Here is a 14,650-nt window from a genome sequence, read left to right as displayed (position 1 = left end):
CACAGGTTGCTAATCCTAGTACATCCTGGCTCATGGAGGGAGACCTTTCAAGTGCCCAGACAACTAAGCTTCCCCTGACGAAAACGAATGTGAACACTAATTTCTCTGCCTTTTAAATCTCTTTCCATAGTATTTTTTTCTGTGCATGGGGTGAGTGGGCAGGGCCATCTGTTCACATATAAACACCCAAAGAGAAAGCGTGGTGTTTTGTTTGCACACCAAAGAGGTATGCTCATGTTGCCACATTTTCCTATTGTAATGAAGGCCCCTGATCATAAATATTCCATGCGTTCTCCATTCCCTTCAGGCTCTGAGTCATGTCTGTTCAGAAAGACAGTGTTCTCACAGGCTGCCACTCACAGCCATCGTGAGAGACAGACACTTCAGTCTCCACTAAGCAAGTGTTTATGGAATTCACAAACAGGAGCCGGCTTTACAGAAACACACATCTCAGCCGAGCCTCCTGCACAGATGTCAGATTTCTGCAGAAGCCTCCCGGAGGCTCACAGAGCTCACAATGGACTATTTTTAGTTCTGATAATTAATATTGGAGGAGAAAGGGAGGAGGATGAAAATGTAGCTCCAGCAAAAAGGCAATTACCATCTATCCCATATATTGTCACCTATGAGATGTGTTGGTTTCAAAGAAATAATAAAGAGAAATGCACACGAACCCATTGCTTTCTGTATCACACCTCCCATGAAGTAGATGTTTAATTCTTTCCTTCCCGAATTCTGGAAATAGCTTGGTCTCATAAGTTAACGCATGCAGCTAGGGCTGCGCCAGCCTGCGTTTTACTATGACAAAGAATGTGTTTGCTGCCCAACATTGAAAAAGAAATAAGAGCTTGCTTCTCTCACGCATTCCCAGTGAATTCGGATCAACAGTTGTCAAAAGGGAGCCTTGGCCAGGGACCTCCCATTCCTCCAAACTGGCCCCATAGTCTCATTTTGAAGCATTCTTCCAATCCCCTCTGATTTCACTCAAAGGTGTAGTTCTTATTCAGATCTCTCCATTGCCAGTCAAATCCTTTAAGAAAGGATATGTTTGCACCTATTAATAAAAGCCCAGCCCATGATGATGTGGAAACAACAGAGTTTCTGTTGCCTAGAAACTCTGACAAGGGCAGTAGGAATCACCATGGTGCCACCAAATGTCCTTGCAGCAAGCACCTTCCTAGGCCTCCCTAAGTCCGCATTAGTGCTGATGCTAGGAGACAGGAGAGCTGCTGCCAGAAGTGCCCAGCCACAGGGAGGTGGCTTATCAAATAAAGGTACTTTCTGCCTACACTGATGACTTGAGTTTGATCCCCAGAACCCATGGAATAGAAGAAAAAACACATCCATTTCTGTAAGTGGTTCTTTGAGTGAAACACATGGCGACACACGTGTGCGAGTGAAGCCACACACAGGCGCACACACTTACACACACTAAATAAATAAATAAAAATAAACAAATGTAATGTGGAAAACAAAACACGATTTCGGTTGTTTGTGAATCCAGCACTTCTTAGATGTATTTTGCAGTGTCCTTACTTCTACGAAACTTGAAGAAACTTTGGCCTTTTCCATCGGCTTCTTCTCTTAATTCCATTCAAACTGGGTCTCCCTCTGGCTGCCTCTGAACCACCTGTGTTACTAGCAATTGGTGACTTTCCTGAACTTGTATGCACAACTTATATTTCATCAGTTTTATTTGTGTGTATGCATATATATGTGTGTGTATGTGGGTATATGTGTATATATTTATACTTTATATGTGTATGTATATATAGATTTGTGTATATATAAATATATGTGTAATATAAACATATATATGTATATATAAATACACACACATGTCTTCAGGTATCTCCCAGTAAAATACCAAGGGATTTCAAACTCACCCAAATGACCCCAGCAATATTGAGGCCAAACCTCTTGGAGTGTACAGTTCTCAGACCTTGGAGCTATAATCACTGTCACTGAGGATGAAGCATCTACATCCATTCTCTGCCTCCTTGTTCTCTTCCTGCAGCTCTAACTACATCACCAGCTCAAACCACTGAGTTTCAATAGGAACAACTGAATCCGTATTCTCTTCTGTATCTCTGCCATCAATCCTCTGGTTCAAATCCTTACCACCCTTTGCCTGGACAGCTTACAGCAGCCTTCCCAACTGCTCTTTGCTGTTTTCATAGTCTCTAATTCATTCTCCCTTGCCAAGGAGTTATTTCTCAAATATAATCTGTATTATATAATTGCCCAGCACAGAGCCTGTCAGGAGTTTCCTATTGTCCGACAGATAGCATCAAAACTTAGCATGATGCATAAATGGGTGGTCTTCACTCTCCTATCTCCCACATGTCTGGTATTCTGTACTCTGGCCACATGAAGATATTTGAAGGTGATGTCCTGTATCTGGGTTTATTATCGCTTAATTTGATCATGCCTTCATAATGACCTCTATCATATCTTAATATCACAGACTGGATGATGATCTCTTTATCCTTTAAGATTCAGTTGCATGCTTCTGGATAGGAAAGCCCTTCTGACACCAGGCTATTCCCAGTTAGCTCTTGCACAGCACTAGCAAGGTGCCATCATCCACTAGAAAGCAATGCCCAACAAGGCCGAAGACCTTATCTCTTTGGCTACTGAATCCTCAGTACCTAGAATCCTGGTTCATTAGAAAAGATTTCCAACAGAATTCACATTGTGAAGGCAAGCAAGATCTGAGAGTCATAGAATGCTCTGTGCTGTCTGCCTCTGTCCTCCACATGTATGAAAAGTCACCCCAAATAATGAGACAAATAGAGGAGTTTTTGTTTGAGAACCAAATCGGTCCCTTACTCCCTTGTGTTTATTTTCCTAACATCATGTAGGAGAGAAGCTGTGCTATTGTGCTGACCCTTTCTTCCATTTTCCCTCCATAGGCATCCATACGTAGCCAGACAGAACCTTGAGCCCCTAAAACTGCAGCTTCTCATTTCTTTCCTTCCTGTATCCATCTTTTGGGGACTTCCTTCACTCAAACTATAACTACAAGCATCAATTCCTTTTTAGGAAAAAAAAATAACTCTCAGTACTATCTCACATAAGATTCTTTCTCGCCTTGGGTTGTAACTTTATTCTTTGGATTGTAAATACTAGATTTGTTTGTTTTATCTATTTATTAATACATTTTCCTCTGCTGCCCCTTTCCCTTCTTCTTGAAACCCTTCTTTTCCCCACCTAGTCCCCAAATGGCTCTATAATTAGGGGAAATGACAGCACCTCTTATTGACAGTCCTCAGGTCAAAGAGATCATTAGGGCACTTCTCCATTGAAAGCTTTGGGGCTGAATCATGGACAGGGTTACAGCAGTACTGTCCTGTCTAGATGGCATTGTTTTATAATTACCACCACCCCCTCCCCCACATACACACAGACACAATCCTACAGCCTCTAAATAGTCTTCTCTTCTGCATTGTTCTCTGGGCTTAGTGGATGGCTGGGCCATATAGATTCCCTTTTTAAGGCAGGATGATCATCATCCTACTTCATTTCCTTTTTGTCTCTTCCCAATCACAACCTTGAGCTGTTGGGCCAAATTTATACAAGCATCCTTAGCTGGCTGTGTGTTTATGGTGACAACCTTGTGAACACTGGTCCATTTCCAGTGAGAGACCAGACTCCTTTTCTCTAGAACAGTGGTCCTTAACCTGTTGGTTGCACCCCTGCTTGGTTGCATATTAGATACCCTATAATCATATATTTACATGAATATTCATAACAGTAGAAAAATTACAGTTATAAAGTATCAACAAAATAACATTATGGTGGCTAGACACCACAACTTGAGGAACTGTATGAAAGCCTTGCAGCATTAGGAAGGTTGAGAACCACTACAGAATATTCCATAATTGCAAAGGCCTCTGAGAGGAGACATCTAAGAGATGATGTTTACCTTTTTTCCAAGCTCCTCTTTGCTTCCTTGGTTTGGTGGCCCTGATGCTGTAAATACTCAGCCTTGGAGGCGCAGAAACAACTTTGTCATCGTTTTCATTTTTTCTGCCTCCCACATTTAATCAGGAGCAGCAACCTTTTTAATTAATATGGATGCGGGGAAATTAACCACATTTTCAGACATGACAAGGAGCTTGGTTTAATTGATGTAGAAGGTATGTTCGAGCATTGACTGACTGTTAGTGCAGAGCCAGAAACCACTCAGCTCCCAATCTGAGCTGAAGGATGTGAGATGTTTTCAGCAGAACATTTTGAAAGCACTGAGTGTTCTAATTTTAAAAAAGGATTTTTATGCCCCCCCCCACAAAACAAAAAATTATGTCTTGATATGTAAGTGCTAGGGTGCTAGAAAGAAAGGGTTTCAGGTTAAAATACAAACGATGATGATTTAATCCATGTCATCTCTGAGTCTTTGGTAAGGACAGTAGTCAGTCCCACATCGCCTGTGTGTCTTTGGTAAGGCATTAAGCCCTTCTGAGCTTAAACATCTTCTAGAAAACAGGTGCAGTCTTAACATCACTACCTCATTTCCCATGTAGGAGTGAATGCTCACAAATGCACCCATCATTACTGTTGCTTTTCTGGAAGCAGTGAGCAGTTGGTCATGGATTTAAGAGCAATTGTTCCTAGTCAGGAGACTCTCTTATGTCTCAGATACAACGTACCCTAGTTGTTAGGACTACTTGGGTTTTTCTCTGAGCACCGATTGGTGTTCCAAAGGCCAAGCCACTCATTATCAAACTCCCACCTTGAAGTCCTTGATCCTATTAATTGAGCCCCAACCTCACCAGAAGATAAGACCTCACCCAAGACACTGGAAGTAGTCCCTACATGGGGAAGTCTGCCTTTCCTGACTGATGGAATGGCTAAACAGAGAGGTTAAAGTCCAGGATTTGCCTGCCACCAACTTTCATTTCTCCTCAGGCAAACAGCTTTCTGAGCAGCGGCATGCTACTCCAATGTTGCGAGCACTCAGGAGTTACCCTTGGCACCCATAAGCAGATATTACCTAGTACTTGGGTCCCTTTACTTCTTACAAAGTGTTCTCAAGTACACTTTAAAGTTGTTCAGATTGACAGAAGGAATTTCCCTTTACATCTTCAAGAAATAGGATAATAAGAAAGCTTCAGTTCTATTTACATTAAAAGTTAATGTCTTTATTTATTCATCTACTTTTATAGATCTCTTGTGCCTTCCTAAATCCATCTTCAGCTCTTTGGGTTTCTCTTTGGACACAGTTGCCCTTGTGTCAGCCGGATATATATAAAGAAATGGGCAATTAGCAGGCTCATAAACTGCCTGTTGGGGAGACACACTTCCTGCATGAGGATGGCAGCTGGCCCAGACTACCCAGACAGACTCTGGCTCCCTTGACCTCTTGCCCGCTCTTCACAGACCTCCACTGCCTGCTTCCTCACAGTTTATCTGAGTATCTCCTCTCAATGGAAAATGTCTTGCTGATCTGGCTTCGTAACTGGATGGAGAAGGCAGAAAGTCAGAAGTCTTCTGGGAAACAACGTCCAAGAAGAGATGCTTCCTGCCATCAGACTTTCCTACCCTGTAAAGAAAATCAAGATATCACCAATATCCCCAAGCCTTTTCCCTTTCTGCTCTTCTGGGATGATAGTATTAGGGATCTAGCCAACTCTGACATATCCCTGGTGGTAGGAACTCAAGTTAAAGGAGCCAGAAGTGTATTCTAAGCACTGGACTGGGTGCTGCCTAGGTGGCGCAGTAGACAACGTCATTTGCCACCAAGCCTGACTACCCCTGGAAGCCAGTTTTACCTCCAGAACCAGATAATATAAGGAAGGAGACAACCTACTTTTCTAAATTCTAATCTAACCGACTCCCCTGATCTCCACATACATACCCTAGTATATAAGTGTTCGTTTATACATGCACCGTGCAAAACAAATAAAAAGGACTAGATTGGTAGGAATTCTACATATGTAAGAAGGGAGAAACTCTCTTGGCTTTTGACTGGAACTGGTAAATATGCACCTGCTCCGTTGCAATGTTATTTGTGTCAATGCGCATAGACCCATATTTGGAGATGGAGAGCATTGAAATTGCTTCCCAAGGGCTGGTTAGATTTTTGATTCTGTAAGGAACTGCACAGTTACTTGGAAGAATTGGGTGAAATTTTGACCCAAGATGCAGATTTCTTTTAAAAACAAGTGTGAATTTTAATCATACAGAAGTCTAGTAAGTAATGGGGGGGGGTCACCAACAGTACCTAATCCAGCTATAGTCACAGTAGAGGCTGACAAATTCTAAGGTCCCTACTAATCATTATTACTAGTATTCAGTGAAGACTAGAAGTCTATTATCTCTGTTATTACCATGCTGAGACTTATATTAGGAACTATTAGGTCTCATAACCTCATGGCTTTGGCCAGAGGGGAAGATGTTCTCTGAGGTAGAAAAGTACCTGCTGTATGAAGGCACCATGCTGGGCTTCAGAGGTGAGGTCCCAGGACTCAATAATTTCGAAAACTACAGGTTGTTTAGTCTAAAAGGAGGGCAGACAGAATATTTCTGGGAGGGCTTTCAGTTACTATACAAGGTATGCAATAAATATGCCATGGCTGGATTTAATTACCCCAGATTCAGTCCCTGCATGTGGGCATTCTGTCTCTGATATTCATCGTGAGGAACTGGTGATGGGAATCTATAGCGGGTTCTAGAATCAGAGACGTGACAGAAACTCAGCCTCACCCCTTGCTTTTCTATTCTGAGACATGTTGCCAGTGCTATAGGTGTGGAATCATGCTTGGTTAAGTTCCAACCCCAGCTTCATGAATTCATTACCTCTAAGACTGAGGCAAATGTTCTCAACTTACCAAGTAGTACTTTCCTTTTATTTAAATCAACCCAATCAATGGCACTATCAGAAGAGTTAAATAAAGATTTATTGGAACAGTTAGATTGCAGTAATGTGTATACAACATGGGCCAGAGGGTGTGGCAGAAATCACTAGAATGCATTCTAGTTGCTTATTTCTCTAAGGCATTGTGGATACAGTCATATACTTAGGCAGTAACTTCTGCTGCACGGTCCGTGGCCCAATCCTAGTCTTTGCATTCTAACCAGGCCAGCAATGAAGGACTTCTATTTTTATTTCACTGAATGTTGGAGCTGTTCAAACTCTGCCACTGCAACTTGTTTTCTTCATTTTAATTAAGTAAGGCTTTCTGGTACTTGCTTCAGTAAAGCCCATGTAATAGAGACGAAGTGAGTTGGTTGAACCCTGACACCAGGGTGTTAGTCCCAGGTTTGCCGATGATGCTGTACCATCCAGCCCTCTTGCAGTAGAAGAGAACTGATAGAACTGATCATAGTATTCTTTACAAATATGATTTGCAGAAGAAGCAATTGATGATGAGAAAGCATGACCAGAGCCCCTGGGGAGGAAAATAGCCTTGTCTATGAGGATGTTTCTGCAAGCCAGCACTCACAAGACTTTGATGGTCAACTGGTTAAGTAGGTGGACTAACACAGTGGTTCTCAACCTGTGGGTCCCGACCTCTGGGGGGCCACTGAATAACCCTTTCATAGGAGTTGCTTAAAACCATCAGAAAATGGAGACATTTGCATTATAATTCATAAAAAGTAGCAAAATTACAACTATGAAGTAGCATCAAAAATAATTTTAGGGTTGTGGTGTCACCATAAGGTGATGAGCTTTATTAAAAAGTCTCAGCATTAGGAAGGTTGAGAATGTCTGCTGTAATGGAATGTACAAGATCACTCTGAGTCCATCATCCTTCATTCTTTCTGGTTCATTTAGTATCTACAGCTTGTAAGGAATTCTAGCATATGTGGAGTCTTTTCATCATTATTTCTATCACAGCTGTGATTCAAACTTATAGCGCTCAATTCAGACCAAACTTCTCAATGATGCAATGGGCTTCCATCTTCTCCAACTTTCTCCTATGTTACTAAAATTCAAGTGTTCATAACAAACTAGAGTTGTACTTATTAAAACAACAGCTAAATGACTTGGTGGCTCCTTTTTGCATGCAGAATAAACAGCAAACCTTTCTGGTCCGTGACAGAGAAAATTCTCCCTTGCTCTCATTGGAAATTGACATTTAAGGCTGAATACATTAGTCAATAGTTCCATGTCTATTAAAAAATATATATATATATATATATGAAAACCAGGAAGTGTGAATATTTGAATTCATTGTCCAGCTTCAGGGGCCTGATTCTTTTTGCAAGTCCTAAAATGACTGCTTACAAGCTATTCATTTGCAGACTTCATTTTACCCTTGCAGCCATATCTGTTTTTCTGTAAACAACTAAAAAATACCCATCCGGAGGTCAAAATCCAAGCTCCCAGACCTATGCAGCATTTCACACTGTGTATAGCAATGATTACCACACTACATGCCACTCTTCCACTGTGGCTCAATTCTGTCTCCTTCTTTAAAGGACTGGTGGAACCCCATCACCCAGGAAACCTTCCTTCATTGGGCATGGTTTATAGGAGCAATCTGGCATTTTTGATATTACTGGGTGTCCCCAAACACCATCTCATTAGAATGAGCCAATCCACAGCTGCATCTCTGGACCCTGCACAGCAGAGGGGACACAGCAGCAAGTGCCTGAGAATAAACCAGGTATGAAATAGCAACGTCAAAGTTATTTTCTTCTCATAGTCCATTTATATTCTTTAAAGTTGTCAGCACACAAAAATACTCCTTTGTCTTTATGAAGGATTGATTTTAGATTCCTCAAAATAGGCTTTAGCAAGGAAAAATGATAAATTGTCTTGTTAGGGTTAAGGAAATTTGTGTGTGCATGAGAACAAATTTCTTTGTATGTCAATTTTTAAGACATATTTTTATGAGTTCTTTGAGAATTTCATACAGTGTGTTTTGATCATATCCACCTTCCTTTCCCCAACTCCTCACAGACACACCCCTTCTTCATCAACTTGGTTTCCTATTCTTTAAACCAACGAAATCCTTTTTATACTTCCTATATGTTTTAGGATGTGTGTGATTTTCCACTGAAAGCATGATGAATTTCCTAATGCCTACTCTTAAAGAAAATGATCTAGCCTCTCCCAGAAACTATTCATTTCCAATAGCTTCTTAGTTAGGGGTAGAAGTTTGTGCCCACCTCTCTTCTTTATCCTAGAATTTGGTACATAATGAGTTTGCAGAGATCTTATGAAGACTGTTAAACCACTGAGTTTATATGCATGGCTGCCTTTAGGAATCTAGAAGACACTGTTTCCCTGTAGTCATATATCATCTTTCTCTTTCATTCTTTTTACCATCTCTTTCTCAACAATCCCAGAAACTTGTAAGGAAAGAATGTCAGACAGATGTCCCATTTATAGCTGAGAATTTCAAAACCTCTTACTGTCTACCCCTGGGCCAGTTATGGATCTCTGCAGTAATGAGTTATTGTAAATAGAAGCTTCTCTGATGAGAAATTTGAGAGATGCATGAATCTATAGGTATAATGATAAGTCATCAGGAGTCAGTTTAATACTATGTCCATTGAACAGAATAGTGGTAATAGGTTCTCACAAAGTGCCCATGACCTCTTTAGCCATGGTTCTTGGTCCAATGATAGCATCAGGCATGCCTTTCATTCTGTGAAGTGGTACTTACGTACAGCCAGGGAGTGCTTGCTGTCCATGCCACTATTGCAGTAGTGAGCTGATACTGCCAGGCCATGTATGATTATTGCATAGAATTCACAACTTGGTAAGACTAATGCCCTTTATCGTCTATGTCCACATCACCTTTCAGGATGATGAAAGCTACTCAATAGAGATGTAGCTTCCAGGTCAGCATCTGTTTGATTTCTCCATATTCTCTGGCTCAAGTACGCTGTGTCTTTGGAAATACCTTTTTGTTGTTGATTTCTGATGGGTAACCAATAGTACTGACAATAGCCTGTAATATTTGAAGGTCTTCAGGATTTCAGTGGCCAATAACTCCAAAAGAGTTATTCCTCCTCTACCTGTATCTTGGTATTTTATTTATTACTCTATGGTGTCTCACAGAGGCATGATTACTGTTATATAATAATTCCACTATCTATCTGTCTGTCTGCCTGTCTGTCTGCCTGTCTGTCCATCTGTCTGTCCATCTCTCCATCCATCTGTCTATCCATCCATCCATCCATCATCTATCTATCTATCTATCTATCTATCTATCTATCTATCTATCTATCTATCTATCTTATGGATATATGGGAGTACATATATGTGGAACTAAGTTTCTAGATGATTTTTTAAAGGTTAATAGTGTTATTTATTCCTGTTTCCTTTATTCTACCCTGCCCCCTATCTCACCCTTAACCCTTCCTGTCCCATTATTTCCCTTGAGCTATTTATGCCACTGTTAGAAACCACTTACAGTGTATTTATTCTAGCTTAGGTACACCTATGACTGCATCTTCTACCCTATCATCTACAATACATGTAAAATATAACAATAATTGGAAGGGCATTGTGGGTCATGTAGACAACTCTGGCAGAAGCACCAGCAGAGTCAAACATACACTATATATACTCTGTGAAACTGGCCCATCAGTTACCTTTAACTAAAGTTTTCCTAAAATGCTGTATGAACCCCACATGTTTTCCACCAGAGGTACTCTTTTAGGTTTCCTATCTCCAAGAACGTGATAATTTACAACAAAGCCCACTGGAGATGGGGGAGTGGAAATACAGCAAAATACAGATATTGGTATCAGGTTATCTCAGTTATCTCAAGAAATGATTGGTTACTGGAAGGTTCTGAGGAGAAATAAGCTCAGGGAGAGGCACACTTACAGCAGCTGCCCCTAAGACTATGCTTGGATTAGGAACAGAAGGGCAGAGGGAGGCTCTACTGTCTTTGTCATTGCTCGTAGCCAAACAAGTCACATCATTATTTCCAAAGGAACGTCTGGTCAGACATTCATTTGAAAACTGTCATCTTACAAATGTTTAATTACTTCTCAACCGCAAAGGATGACTGCAAATTTGTAATCCGTCGTGTAAGAAGTTATCAACCTTTACCTCCTTGAGTCACTGGAAAGAAAAAACATTTTACATAGAAAATTAAAGTGGCTTGATCACTTTGTATGCAAAACGATTTTCTGCCTCCCCTATAGCTTTGCTCTCTGATCTCATCTCTACCTCAGGGGAGATTTGCAAGCTAAAAACCCCACAGCAAGAGAAGCAAGCTTCTCTCTCTTCCTGCTATGTTTGTTCCAGGTACTCAAGATTTATTTTAGTTCAGGCTGCATAGCTAAGAGAGGGAGATCATTTGAAAATTAGGTTCTGATTTTAATTAGGAAAGCTCTGTGGCATTTCTCTGGGACTCTTTGAAGACCTAGCTCATTTGGTTTTCATACAGAGCTTGAAACTAGGATGGTTTCTAATGGGGGTGGTTGTCGTTGCTAATGATGTTGTGTGTTCATTTTAATTTGACAAATATAACAGGGTAATTCAGAAACAAAGAGGCCACGAGATGAGAAAAAGGAGAACTCCTCAGTACTACTCTCTGGCCCAAATCCACTGCAGTCGAATATAAATACCTCCCTCTTCATACTGAGTCCTGTTCTGGCACAGCTGAAAATAAACATGTTTGACATTGGATAGAACATGGTCATTACTCCAGAATATCTTAAAACATAGGTACTTAAAAACTGTCTTGTTAGCTACTGCTTTGTTTTCCTATCCCAGAAAGAAGATTTACACTGTGTGAAGACACAATTTACACATCACAAACTTTATATACTTGCATAGAGAGTCACACACTTGAAACCTCCACTGCACACAACGTATTAATTAAAGCTCACTTTTTAATAGGCCATTTATGTTCTGAGAGAAACAGGCAGGAGCACAATTTGAAGTGGGAAATAATCAGTATTATGAGACAGAACCAAGAATTCTATTGATTCAAATGAAAGGAAGTTAGCCTTTTAATTCTGGAAACCAGTGCTAGTTCAAAGCTAGGAGGCCCAAGTGAGAATTTTCCCAGAGTTGGTCAACAAGATCTCGGGGAACGAGTTATCTTCCTCCAGGCTGATCCTTATTTACAACAGAGGAGCCATCCCTCCAGTTAGTGAAACTGCTTTCCCAAAGACACAGAGTGTCGCAGAACTTGTTCAAGCAACTGTCTTGAGACTAGAGTTATTTTCAGCACTCTGCAACTTCAGAAAGGACAGAATAACTCTGAAGAGTTGTTAAAGTATCACATTTAAGTATCTGTTGATAAGTAGGAGCCCTGGAATATGGGTATAGGGATGCCAATGCATGATTCTCCAAGTTTACCTTCAAATCCTTTTGACACTTCAACACTATGTGTAATACCAACCTTCCATATTCCCCTACACACACATATGATCTAATGGGTATCTGTTGTCAGGCAAAATAACTTCCCTTTCTTTGCACTCCATTTCTGAGTCTACTTAGAAGTCTGTCATGGTAAGCAAAAAAGAGAAATTAAGGGCAATGTCAGTTCTTAACAAAGTTTGTTGATAGTGACCTGAGGGGTTGAGGTAAACATATATTCAGTAGGCTTCCTATTTATTTGAATTGCAGAGGATGCATGGACCCTGGGATAGATTGCAGATTATCTACTCAATGAGGTGGGTGTGAGTCCTGCAGGGTTAGTACATCTGACCTCAGTGTTCAGTTACTTGAATGGCCTGAAAATATAGAGTCTTTTTCCTTTAAGTTATTTGTATGCTTACTGGAGAAAGAATTAGATTTTTATTTCATTAAGAATTGAGACATGCAATTCATTAATGGTTTTCTTAGATTAAATAATCTAGCACTAAAATCTACATTCAAAATCTGTTTTCCTTTGAACCAGGAAGCTCATAGGTACTTAGTTCTACTTAAAATTAATGTATATTCAATAACGTGAATTTGTTTATTAAGAATAAATGTTTAACTGATACTTAGTGGACATAATATAGGATTTGATTTTTGCATCCTATGGCAAACTGAGCCAATGCCAGCTCTTCTTACTTTTTTCAAGCTTTGTATGAAGAGTACATTCTAAAACCCATGTGACTGAGAATCCGACCCTACCCATCTTCATTGAGGGAATGGAGAGAATGACGGAGGCAGGGATCTGGAGTTGAGAATGTGCAGGCAGAGCAGGTATTTCTTCACAAGATAAAGTGGGTTGAAATGGGAAATGAGTGGGTGTTGAAGAAGCACAAACTTCAGATGAAGCCAGAACAGTCTAAGCCAGAAACAAGTAAATCTGTTGGAGTAGGAAAACAGGATGGGATGGAGTTGAGGGAAGAATTGTTCAATGGCCATCGCAAGTTAGCTTACATAGCACCTTTGCAGAATGGAAGATGGTTGGACCCAACAGTCTACCCCTCTGTTCTTTGTTGATCTATAAACAGAAAATTCTGTCCCCAGAGCTCCAGAATGGACTTTGTACAGTATTCAAGCCACAGCCCCAACTTGTTTTAGAATAGCCAGTGAGAAGATTGATAGAGGAAGTCTGTGAATTATAGATGCACTTACAAGCCTTAATCCTGGACAATGTCATATTTCCAAAGGGGAATTTGGAATTAGATGGGGGCAGAACAGATGAAAAGAAGCTGGAGAAAAACATTCCATTTCTGAGTTGAAGAAATGGCACAGGATGGGCTGCTGCTCCTAGGAATGTCCCGCTCTGTGCACATCTAGGTCTGCTGAAGGACTTCTAAGACCTGGCTGAAGGACTTCTAAGACCTGGCCAATGACTATTGTCCTTGCAAAAAGCAAATAACAGCATAATGTGCAAACCAGTGCCAGTTTACATCAGGAAAGCACACGCTTTTACAACAGGAACAGACCATTGTTCAAGAATCTTCATTAGGACAGCTTCATTGAATCGCGAATCAATTCTAGCAAAACCCAGACAGTTACATTTTCAGAATGTTGCAAAAACTGCAAAAACTCAAACGTGCATATGAAACAAGACCAGCTAATTGATTCTACTTACATCAGCATTCACCTACAAGAGAGCTCTCTTGAGACCTCTGCAAAGTATAAGAATGTTTTAATGAAAGTTGAGAAATAGAGCAGAGGATCCTGCCCATTTTCTCTACTCCCTCCTAGAACATATTTCAGTTAGAGTATCTGAAAGTGCTAGAAGATAAAACAAAACAATAATTTTGTATCAGGCCAGAGAGAGAGAGAGAGAGAGAGAGAGAGAGAGAGAGAGAGAGAGAGAGAGAGAGAGAGAGAGCATATAATACCATATGCAATTTTAGCAAACAGACATGACTATAGGAAAATCAGAAATAGCTAACATCATCCAGGCATGTCGAATGGCTTGAAAAAGAGAATCCTAGGAAGATACTCAATGTTTGTGGGAAGATTTATGGTGTCATATTGTGCAATATGAAGGTAAGCTTTCTTGGAATATAAGAATGAACAGAGCAATAACATTTCTTCTTGAGGTGCACTGCTGTGTACATTGAGTGTTTCTGCACTTATTCTTAGTAGTGAAATTTATTTTCAAAATGATAATATATTTCCATGTACTCTCCAGATCACCTGGGAGCAGAGTCAGTCTATGTTAACTTTAAAGTAAGCCTGACAAAGTAAAGAATGAATTCAACAACTTTCCCCAAGTATAACAAGCAGAACTCAAAGCCCTCCAAAATAACCCCAAACAACTTGGCACTCATT

General features: G+C 40.4%; 1 protein-coding gene across 3 annotated transcripts in view; it reads right to left on the bottom strand.

The window, feature by feature from the left end:
- Opcml (opioid binding protein/cell adhesion molecule-like) overlaps positions 1–14,650 on the bottom strand; it is a 1,124,064-nt gene that overhangs the window by 198,447 nt on the left and 910,967 nt on the right.

The sequence above is a fragment of the Rattus norvegicus genome, chromosome 8 (genome assembly GCF_021556685.1).
Source record: "Rattus norvegicus strain SHRSP/BbbUtx chromosome 8, alternate assembly SHRSP_T2T, whole genome shotgun sequence".
NCBI classification, from domain to species: domain Eukaryota; kingdom Metazoa; phylum Chordata; class Mammalia; order Rodentia; family Muridae; genus Rattus; species Rattus norvegicus.
This window is presented reverse-complemented; position numbering and strand designations above follow the sequence as displayed.